The sequence below is a fragment of the Bufo gargarizans genome, chromosome 7 (genome assembly GCF_014858855.1).
Source record: "Bufo gargarizans isolate SCDJY-AF-19 chromosome 7, ASM1485885v1, whole genome shotgun sequence".
Classification (NCBI taxonomy): Eukaryota; Metazoa; Chordata; class Amphibia; order Anura; family Bufonidae; genus Bufo; species Bufo gargarizans.
This window is the reverse complement of record NC_058086.1, coordinates 45,424,599-45,435,166: the sequence shown is the minus strand read 5'-3', so window position 1 is coordinate 45,435,166 and position 10,568 is coordinate 45,424,599.

Sequence of the window (10,568 nt, the reverse complement as noted above, 5' to 3'; positions counted from 1 at the left end):
ATACGGATGCATTTCCGTATGTGTTCCGTTTTTTTTTTGCGGACCCATTGACTTGAATGGAGCCACGGAATGTGATTTGCGGGCAATAATAGGACATGTTCTATCTTTCAACGGAACGGAAAAACAGAAATACGGAAACGGAATGCATAGGGAGTACATTCTGTTTTTTTGCGGAACCATTGAAATGAATAGTTCCGTATATGGAACGCAAAAAACGGCCCGTAAACGGAAAAAAAAAAACAGTCCTGTGAAAGAGGCCTTAACAAGTGGTTTCCCCATTTAATTCAATGGATGTGAATTGCAATCCTTTTCAGCTTGGTCTTTGGGTGCAGAATCTATGCCAAAGTCGTCTTTGATAAAACTGTGTGTGAAGTTGAACATGTTCTAAAAGTTTTATAGCCTCTACAACATTATTATCCCTTAAAAAAAATTAGAACAATTAAACAATTGTAAATATTTTTTTCTTATCCTCTATTTTCAATTGTTATTATTCTTCCTGTGTAAAAATCTAATTAAAATATTTTTTTTTAAATGCATAAATAAACTTCTACAAGTAGTGTGCAGGCATACCGTATTGAAATGTTATGCATTTTTAGGCAGAAATAATGTATCTTACATCTTCAAATTCAGCCATAATTATACATGGGCGAGCCGGTATAATGAAGTCGGTGTTACACAATTTAATAGGCTATTGAAATGACATGAACTGGCATTGATTAACAATTATGGAAAAATCACTTGGAAGTACATGCTTGTATTTAATTATGGGAAATTACCTCCGGAATGATCGCTGTAAAAACCAATGGCCGCCCCTTCAAGTGACAAATAATCTAAACAAATCATGTGAAAAGAAAAAAAGGAAGCTTTACTAAATACTTAGTTTCATGGGGGAAAAAAAAAAAATGAAAAAAATTCATAAAATAAACATAAATGAACATAAGGGAAAAAAGCTAAAACATTATTAATTATGAATTTATGTAATTTTATTTTCAAGTTTTTTAGGCAGGTCTAATTTATTGGCTGCCCTGTGTCTCTTGAAATGAAATGGCCCCATTAAAGTCTAAGGTGGCACAGTATACGGTATCCATGAGCTGTATTCATGTTCACGCTCATACACTCAGTCGTATGAATGCTTCCCTTGGCGGCCTCCATATCCCTGTAAGGGCTCAGGCACACAACCGTGGTTTTTGTCTGCATCTGATCCGCATTTTTTGCGGGCCAGATACGGACCCATTCACTTCAATGGGTCCGCAAAAAAAAGTGGACAGCGCAGCGTTTGTTTTTCGCATCTGTAAGTCCATTCCACGGCCCCGCAAAATAATAGAACATGTCCTGTTCTTATCTATATTACGGACAAGGATAGGACTGTTCTCTAGCAGGCAGCGCATACCCTTCCGCTAAATGCAGAACGCACACAGCCAGTATCCGTGTTTTGTGGAGCCGCAATTTGTGCACAACGGTGGTGTGAGCCCTAAGTCTCTGATTTTGCACGGAGGCTTTTTCCGTCAGATTCTGTATTATTCCAACAACAACAAAAAGCAAGGACCATATGGGTTGTCAACCCACCCCGGGCCCTGCATGAGATATAAATTCACACTGATATGCATTTAGATATCCCCCTCCTCTTCCCCACTGCCCAGTCTCTGAGATTGCTATAGTAGACCTATGTAGGTATACTTTGTGTTCTGTTTATGAACCAGGAGGATCAGGCTGAAGAGGGCTATAGAGTCATTACTATAATGCATGGGTCATTGATCCAGGGATTTATTCTGCCATAAGTAAGAATTTATGTTTGCCCTGTACCACGAGGGAAATTGGCAAATACCTCAAAATGTGTTTTAATAACAGTTCATTTAGTAAAAATTCCATCAAGTTTTCTCAATGGTGATTCGGGGGTCTTGTCCTTCTTCTAGATCCATACTGTAGGAGTATTGGTTGAATGCAGGCTCGGACTGGCCCACAGGGGTACAGGGGAATCCCCCGGTGGGCCCCTGAGCAAGGTGGGCCCCTAGTCTCCCACCCCCTGCACAAGTGGCACATAATACATTAGATTTACCGCACTACATACATATATTCAATGTACAGCACCTCAACCAGCCTATGTTCATATAAAAAACTTGTTAAATTATTTATTATATTTGAATGTATCCGTACGGTGGGCCCCCTAAATACATTTTACTCGTGGGCCCTAGGTACCCCAGTCCGACACTGGTTGAATGTGATAGATGTATGTAATATTTGAACCCTATTGATTATGTTTCTACAGATTTGAGGTGCACAGAAAAGAAAACATATTTAAAATGTAATAAAATATTTAAAAAATAAAAAAAATGCGTACATTAACCCCTTCCTGCAACATGTGTACATGTACAGCATAGCAAAGACGTGGGCTTGGGGAGGTGGGTGTGGATCACCGATGACAGCCAGGGGCTTGAGGTTCCAGGTTTGACACCTTAGTGTACTATACCAGAAATCAGGCGATCTCATTGTGAAGTCTGTAGTAGAAGTACAAAAAAAAAGTCTAAGAAAAAGTTTAATGTTACAAAATATTCTAAAATCACAAAAACCCTATCCCAAACGGAAAATGCCTTATTATATAGAAAAAAGAAAGAAAGAACAAAGGTACATACAATTGGCATTACCGCATCTGCAACGGCCCATACTATAACATTTTCACATTATTTAAACTTCATTGTGAATGACGTAAAATATATAATAAAACCATGCCAGAATTGCTGTTTTTTGTTAACCCTACCTCCCAAAATAAGAAAATGCAAAGCAATCAAAAAGTATAGACCACAAGACACTCCAAATAAAAATATCAACTCTTCCCGTTAAAGAACAGCCCCTCCCAAAGCTTCGTCAAAGGAAAAATAAAAAAGTTATGGCTCTCACAATAGGATGACACAGAAATATTTTTGAAGGTGTTTCTCTTGTGCAAGAGTAGTAAAACGTAAAAGAAAATGCTTTCCGATAAATTATATGTGCCCCAAAATGGTGCTGTTAAAAAAACAGCACTCAACCCACAAAATGCAAACCCTCATACAGCTACATTGATAGAAAAATAAAAAAAATGATGGCTCTTGGAAGGTGGGGATGAAAAACAAAAAATACTGCGTCATGAAGAGGTTAAACTTGATTAAACAATGCAGAATTATTGCATGTATATTGTGGAGTGCAACTAATAATGCATAGAGAAGTCCATTGTTGGATTGAAATTTTTTGGCAATTTGAAAAATATGTTTTATTTGAAAAATCTGTATAAAGTAAAAAAAAAATACTACAATGATTCTAATTTATAAAAGAAAAAAAAAAATAGTTCTGTCTTTGATCACGTAATATTATCACATAATCTCCGGCTAGTAATTTGCACAAGTTGTCGGCATCCATCTGAAGTGTCATCCCGATTCTTCGCGGCAGTGTAATTCAGTAAGCTATTGCCGGCGCAGCTTCTCTCTGGGACGGCGGAATGACATTTTAACGGAATTCACTCATGAATAAAGTATCACATACCAAATATTACATCTTAATGTCAAACCCAGTTCAAGATGACATTAAGTCTCAAGAAATACCAAGGCCAAGAAAGAGTCTACTGCAGGGTCCGGAAAGCGCTGGATCGCTAGCTGTGACCATGAAAAGAGGCGAAGTAAGAGGGTAATGGCAGAGTCACAAAACTAAAAAAATCCTCTAAAAAAATCCAAGAATTTATGGAGCAGAGAAGCCTCTATTTTATACATTTGTTTTGACTATTAAAGGGGAATTCCCCTTTTAGCTTTAGATTACAAAATATATTCTATTTATTTATCTTACATATCTTGTTGGGTAAAGTTATGGCGTAACTACCAGGGCAGCGGACACATCATGTGCCCAGGGGCCCAACAACGACGGTGGTCCATCTCTACTCATAAAGTATAGTTAGTGATGACTGGACGATGGAAAATTGAAGTCGATGGAAAGGCAAATTTGCTCACCCATGGTACTCTAATACAGGCAGGGGTGCACCACCAATGAGGCAAGGTGAGGCAATTGCCTCAGGCGGCAAGACCTAGAGACAAGTGGGGGATGTGGGAATATCTCTCTACTGTATCACAGTATGCCTTAAACAGTAGGGCTGGAGGGGTTGGGCGCCATTTCAATCTTTGCCTCAGGCAGCAGAAAGGCCAAGTGCACCCCTGAGTACAGGCTTGAATAAACTCCCCTATTAGTTTTCTATCCTATGCTGTAACACTGTGCATGTGTGCAGGCTCGGACAGGCCCACAAGGGAAGGTCCCTAAGCCCTGCACAAATGGCACAAGGCAAAGTAGACTGTAATCCCATGTTCAAGGCAAGAGCCAGTCAACAGGACCGGATACAGGACAGGACAGTCTGAGGGACAGGCTACTACTGAAACAAAATGCCACCGTTTTTGCGAATAGGGGGGGGGGGGGGGGGGGGGGGGGGTCCAGGTAATATTTCAATTTAGCAAAACAGTGGCCCCCAAAATGTATTTTACTGGTGGGCCCTAAGTCACTGTTTATTATCCCTGTACTGTGACATCACTGTGTTTATTATCTCTATGCTGTGACATCACTGTGTTTATTATCCCTATACTGTGACATCACTGTGTTTATTATCTCTATACTGTGACATCACTGTGTTTATCATCCCTATACTGTGACATCACTGTGTTTATTATCCCTGTACTGTGACATCACTGTGTTTATTATCCCTATACTGTGACATCACTGTGTTTATTATCTCTATACTGTGACATCACTGTGTTTATTATCCCTGTACTGTGACATCACTGCGTTTATTATCCCTGTACTGTGACATCACTGTGTTTATTACCCCTGTACTGTGACATCACTGTGTTTATTATCCCTGTACTGTGACATCACTGTGTGTATTATCTCTGCACTGTGACATCACTGTTTATTATCTCTGTACTGTGACATCACTGTGTTTATTATCCCTGTACTGTGACATCACTGTGTGTATTATCTCTATACTGTGACATCACTGTGTTTATTATCCCGGTACCGTGACATCACTGTGTTTATTATCTCTGTACTGTGACATCACTGTGTTTATTATCCCTGTACTGTGACATCACTGTGTTTATTATCCCTGTACTGTGACATCACTGTGTTTATTATCCCTGTACTGTGACATCACTGTGTTTATTATTTCTATACTGTGACATCACAGTGTTTATTATCCCTGTACTGTGACATCACTGTGTGTATTATCTCTATACTGTGACATCACTGTGTTTATTATCCCGGTACCATGACATCACTGTGTTTATTATCTCTGTACTGTGACATCACTGTGTTTATTATCCCTGTACTGTGACATCACTGTGTTTATTATCCCTGTACTGTGACATCACTGTGTTTATTACCCCTGTACTGTGACATCACTGTGTTTATTATCCCTGTACTGTGACATCACTGTGTGTATTATCTCTATACTGTGACATCACTGTGTTTATTATCCCTGTACTGTGACATCACTGTGTGTATTATCTCTATACTGTGACATCACTGTGTTTATTATCCCTGTACTGTGACATCACTGTGTTTATTATCCCTGTACTGTGACATCACTGTGTTTATTATCCCTGTACTGTGACATCACTGTGTGTATTATCCCTGTACTGTGACATCACTGTGTTTATTATCTCTGTACTGTGACATCACTGTGTTATTATCCCTGTACTGTGACATCACTGTGTTTATTATCCCTGTACTGTGACATCACTGTGTTTATTATCCCTGTACTGTGACATCGCTGTGTTTATTATCCCTGTACTGTGACATCACTGTGTTTATTATCCCTGTACTGTGACATCACTGTGTTTATTATCTCTGTACTGTGACATCACTGTGTTTATTATCCCTGTACTGTGACATCACTGTGTTTATTATCTCTGTACTGTGACATCGCTGTGTTTATTATCCTGTACTGTGACATCACTGTGTTTATTATCTCTGTACTGTGACATCACTGTGTTTATTATCTCTGTACTGTGACATCACTGTGTTTATTATCTCTGTACTGTGACATCACTGTGTTCATTATCTCTGTACTGTGACATCACTGTGTTTATTATCCTGTAATGTGACATCACTGTGTTTATTATCCCTGTACTGTGACATCACTGTGTTTATTATCCTGTACTGTGACATCACTGTTTATTATCTCCTGTACTGTGACATCACTGTGTTTATTATCTCTGTACTGTGACATCACTGTGTGTATTATCCTGTACTGTGACATCCTTGGTTTATTATCCTCTGTACTGTGACATCACTGTGGTTATTATCCCTGTACTGTGACATCACTGATGTTTATTAGCTCTGTACTGTGACATCACTGTGTTTATTATCCCTGTACTGTGACATTCCTGTGTTTATTATCCCTGTACTGTGACATCACTGTGTCTATTATCCCTGTACTGTGACATCACTGTAGTTTATTATCCCTGTACTGTGACATCACTGCTGTTTATTATCCTGTACTGTGACATCACTGTCGTTATTATCCCTGTACTGTGAACATCACTGCGTTTATTATCCCGGTACTGTGACATCACTGCGTTTATTATCCTCTGTACTGTGACATCACTGCGTTTATTATCCCTGTACTGTGACATCACTGTGTCTATTATCCTGTACTGTGACATCACTGTAGTTTATTATCCCTGTACTGTGACATCACTGCTGTTTATTATCCCTGTACTGTGACATCACTGCGTTTATTATCCCTGTACTGTGACATCACGCGTTTATTATCCCGGTACCAGTGACATCACTGTGTTATTATCCCTGTACTGTGACATCACTGTTTATTATCCCTGTACTGTGACATCACTGTTTATTATCCCTGTACTGTGACATCACTGTGTTTATTATCCCTGTACTGTGACATCACTGTGTTTATTATCCCTGTACTGTGACATCACTGTGTTTATTATCCCCTGTACCTGTGACATCACTGTGTTTATTATCCCTGTACTGTGACATCACTGTGTTTATTATCCCTGTACTGTGACATCACTGTGTTTATTATCCCTGTACTGTGACATCACTGTGTTTATTATCCCTGTACTGTGACATCACTGTATTTATTATCCCCTGTACTGTGACATCACTGGTTTATTATCCCTGTACTGTGACATCACTGTGTGTATTATCCTGTACTGTGACATCACTGTGTTTATTATCTCTGTACTGTGACATCACTGTGTTTATTATCCCTGTACTAGACATCACTGTATACCTTACTGTGACATCACTGTGTTTATTATCCCTGTACTGTGACATCGCTGTGTTTATTATCCCTGTACTGTGACATCACTGCTGTTTATATCCCTGTACTGTGACATCACTGTGTTTATTATCCCTGTACTGTGACATCACTGTGTGTATTATCCCTGTACTGTGACATCACTGGTTTATTATCCCTGTACTGTGACATCACTGTGTTTATTATCCTGTACTGTGACATCACTGTGTGTATTATCCCTGTACTGTGACATCACTGTGTTTATTATCCCTGTACTGTGACATCACTGTGTTTATTATCCCTGTACTGTGACATCGCTGTGTTTATTATCCCTGTACTGTGACATCACTGTGTTTATTATCCCTGTACTGTGACATCACTGTGTTTATTATCTCTGTACTGTGACATCACTGTGTTTATTATCCCTGTACTGTGACATCACTGTGTTTATTATCCCTGTACTGTGACATCACTGTGTTATTATCTCTGTACTGTGACATCACTGTGTTTATTATCTCTGTACTGTGACATCACTGTGTTTATTATCCCTGTACTGTGACATCACTGTGTTTATTATCCCTGTACTGTGACATCGACTGTGTTTATTATCCCTGTACTGTGACATCACTGTGTTTATTATCCCTGTACTGTGACATCACTGTGTTTATTATCCCTGTACTGTGACATCACTGTGTTTATTATCCCTGTACTGTGACATCACTGTGTTTATTATCCCTGTACTGTGACATCACTGTGTGTATTATCCCTGTACTGTGACATCACTGCGTTTTATTATCCCTGTACTGTGACATCACTGTGTTTATTATCCTGTACTGTGACATCACTGTGTTTATTATCCCTGTACTGTGACATCACTGTGTTTATTATCCCTGTACTATGACATCACTGTGTCTATTATCCTGTACTGTGACATCACTGTGTTTATTATCCCTGTACTGTGACATCACTGCGTTTATTATCCCTGTACTGTGACATCACTGTGTTTATTATCCCTGTGCTGTGACATCACTGTGTGTATTATCCCTGTGCTGTGACATCACTGTGTTTATTATCCCTGTACTGTGACATCACTGTGTTTATTATCCCTGTGCTGTGACATTACTGTGTTTATTATCCCTGTACTGTGACATCACTGTGTCTATTATCCTGTACTGTGACATCACTGTGTGTATTATCCCTGTACTGTGACATCACTGCGTTTATTATCCCTGTACTGTGACATCACTGTGTTTATTATCCCTGTACTGTGACATCACTGTGTTTATTATCCCTGTACTGTGACATCACTGTGTTTATTATCCCTGTACTGTGACATCACTGTGTTTATAATTCCTGCACTGTGACATCACTGTTTATTATCTCTGTACTGTGACATCACTGTGTTTATTATCCCTGTACTGTGACATCACTGTGTTTATTATCCCTGTACTGTGACATCACTGTGTTTATTATCCCTGTACTCTGACATCACTGTAATTATTATCTCTGCACTGTGACATCACTGTGTATTATCCCTGTACTGTGACATCACTGTGTTTATTATCCCTGTACTGTGACATCACTGTGTGTATTATCCCTGTACTGTGACATCACTGTGTTTATTATCTCTGTACTGTGACATCACTGTGTTTATTATCTCTGTACTGTGACATCACTGTGTTTATTATCCCTGTACTGTGACATCACTGTGTATTATCCCTGTACTGTGACATCACTGTGTGTATTATCCCTGTACTGTGACATCACTGTGTTTATTATCTCTGTACTGTGACATCACTGTGTTTATTATCTCTGTGCTGTGACATCACTGTGTTTATTATCTCTGTGCTGTGACATCACTGTGTTTATTATCTCTGTACTGTGACATCACTGTGTTTATTATCTCTGTACTGTGACATCACTGTGTTTATTATCTCTGTACTGTGACATCACTGTGTGTATTATCTCTGTACTGTGACATCACTGTGTGTATTATCCCTGTACTGTGACATCACTGTGTACTGAAATAATCATAAGGTTTTCATGTTCTGAATTTACTACTAACTATTGCCAAGTGGGGCACTATTCCATTTTTTTTTTTCACTATAACCCAATCGTCACTAGTTATGCCCTTGGGGAAATGTATTCCTGTTTACTTTCCAGCAGCCTGTGGTTCCTCTTTTGCTGCTTTCCGGATCTCTGTAAATGTGCAGGAACCTGATCAGTCCCCCTAAAATGTGTGTCAAGTAATACAGTAAATAAAATGCAGAGAGGAGGGGGATGCAGCTGCAGTTTCTCTCTTTCAGTGCACCTGAGGCTGCACTTTCAGATACAGTGAAACATAAACTGCACTGACGAACAGGCCCATACAAACACAACAGCCCCCTCTGCCAGGGTCACCCACCAAGATAGGGGTACAGCTTCTGGGAAAAAAAAAAAATCTGTCTACCTGTTGTTGTCAGGCACTGCGGGTATCGTTGGGGCCCAGAGGTCAGACTTCCACAGACTTATTGATAGCCATAAGTCAGTGTAATACTTTGTTACTTTGTGTAATACATTGGAATTTATTGTGTGCATAGAATGAAAATTTCTGCAACTTTGTAGCATATTTGTGTTTCAGTTCCATCCCATTTCCTAGATCTCTGCTTTGTGTCAATTAATTAAATTGTATACCTTGAGTCTCCACAGTAAGGTACCCAAATTTTTTTTTTTATGGAGGCCCATGGATGAATCTGTGAAAAATGCTTCCACTTTCCATTTCATGGCATATTTTGCTATTTGGGACACTGGTAGTCGGGGTGAGGGCAGTATATTTACATACTGCATATCCATACAAGCTGTCTGGTTGTGAATAGAAGCATTCCATCTATGAAGCCCCCTGTATGAAGATGTGCACAAACACCCTTTTAAAATCGAGCTGGTCACATGACCCCAAGAGGGAAGGCTGCTTCCTATATGATTGACATGGGGAATTGAGCAACACATTGCATCTGACAGATTTCCAAGTTTAAAAGGAGCTTTTCAATTTTATGAAAATAAATTTACAGTACCATGAAAAATTCTCCAGCTTTTAAGACTCCCCTCACCCTGTTTTCAAGATCTCTGCTTGCTGTGAGTAAACAGGAACATTCCTTTCCATAAACAATTGACACAGGTGGATACAAGACAGGACTTTGATACATTGTAACAAACCCTGCACCTGTATGGGCAGGACATGATCAGGATGGGTTTTTAAGCTTCTGTAGGCAAATGATTACTTTCTATTCACTGACAGCTAGCAGAGATTTTGAAAAAG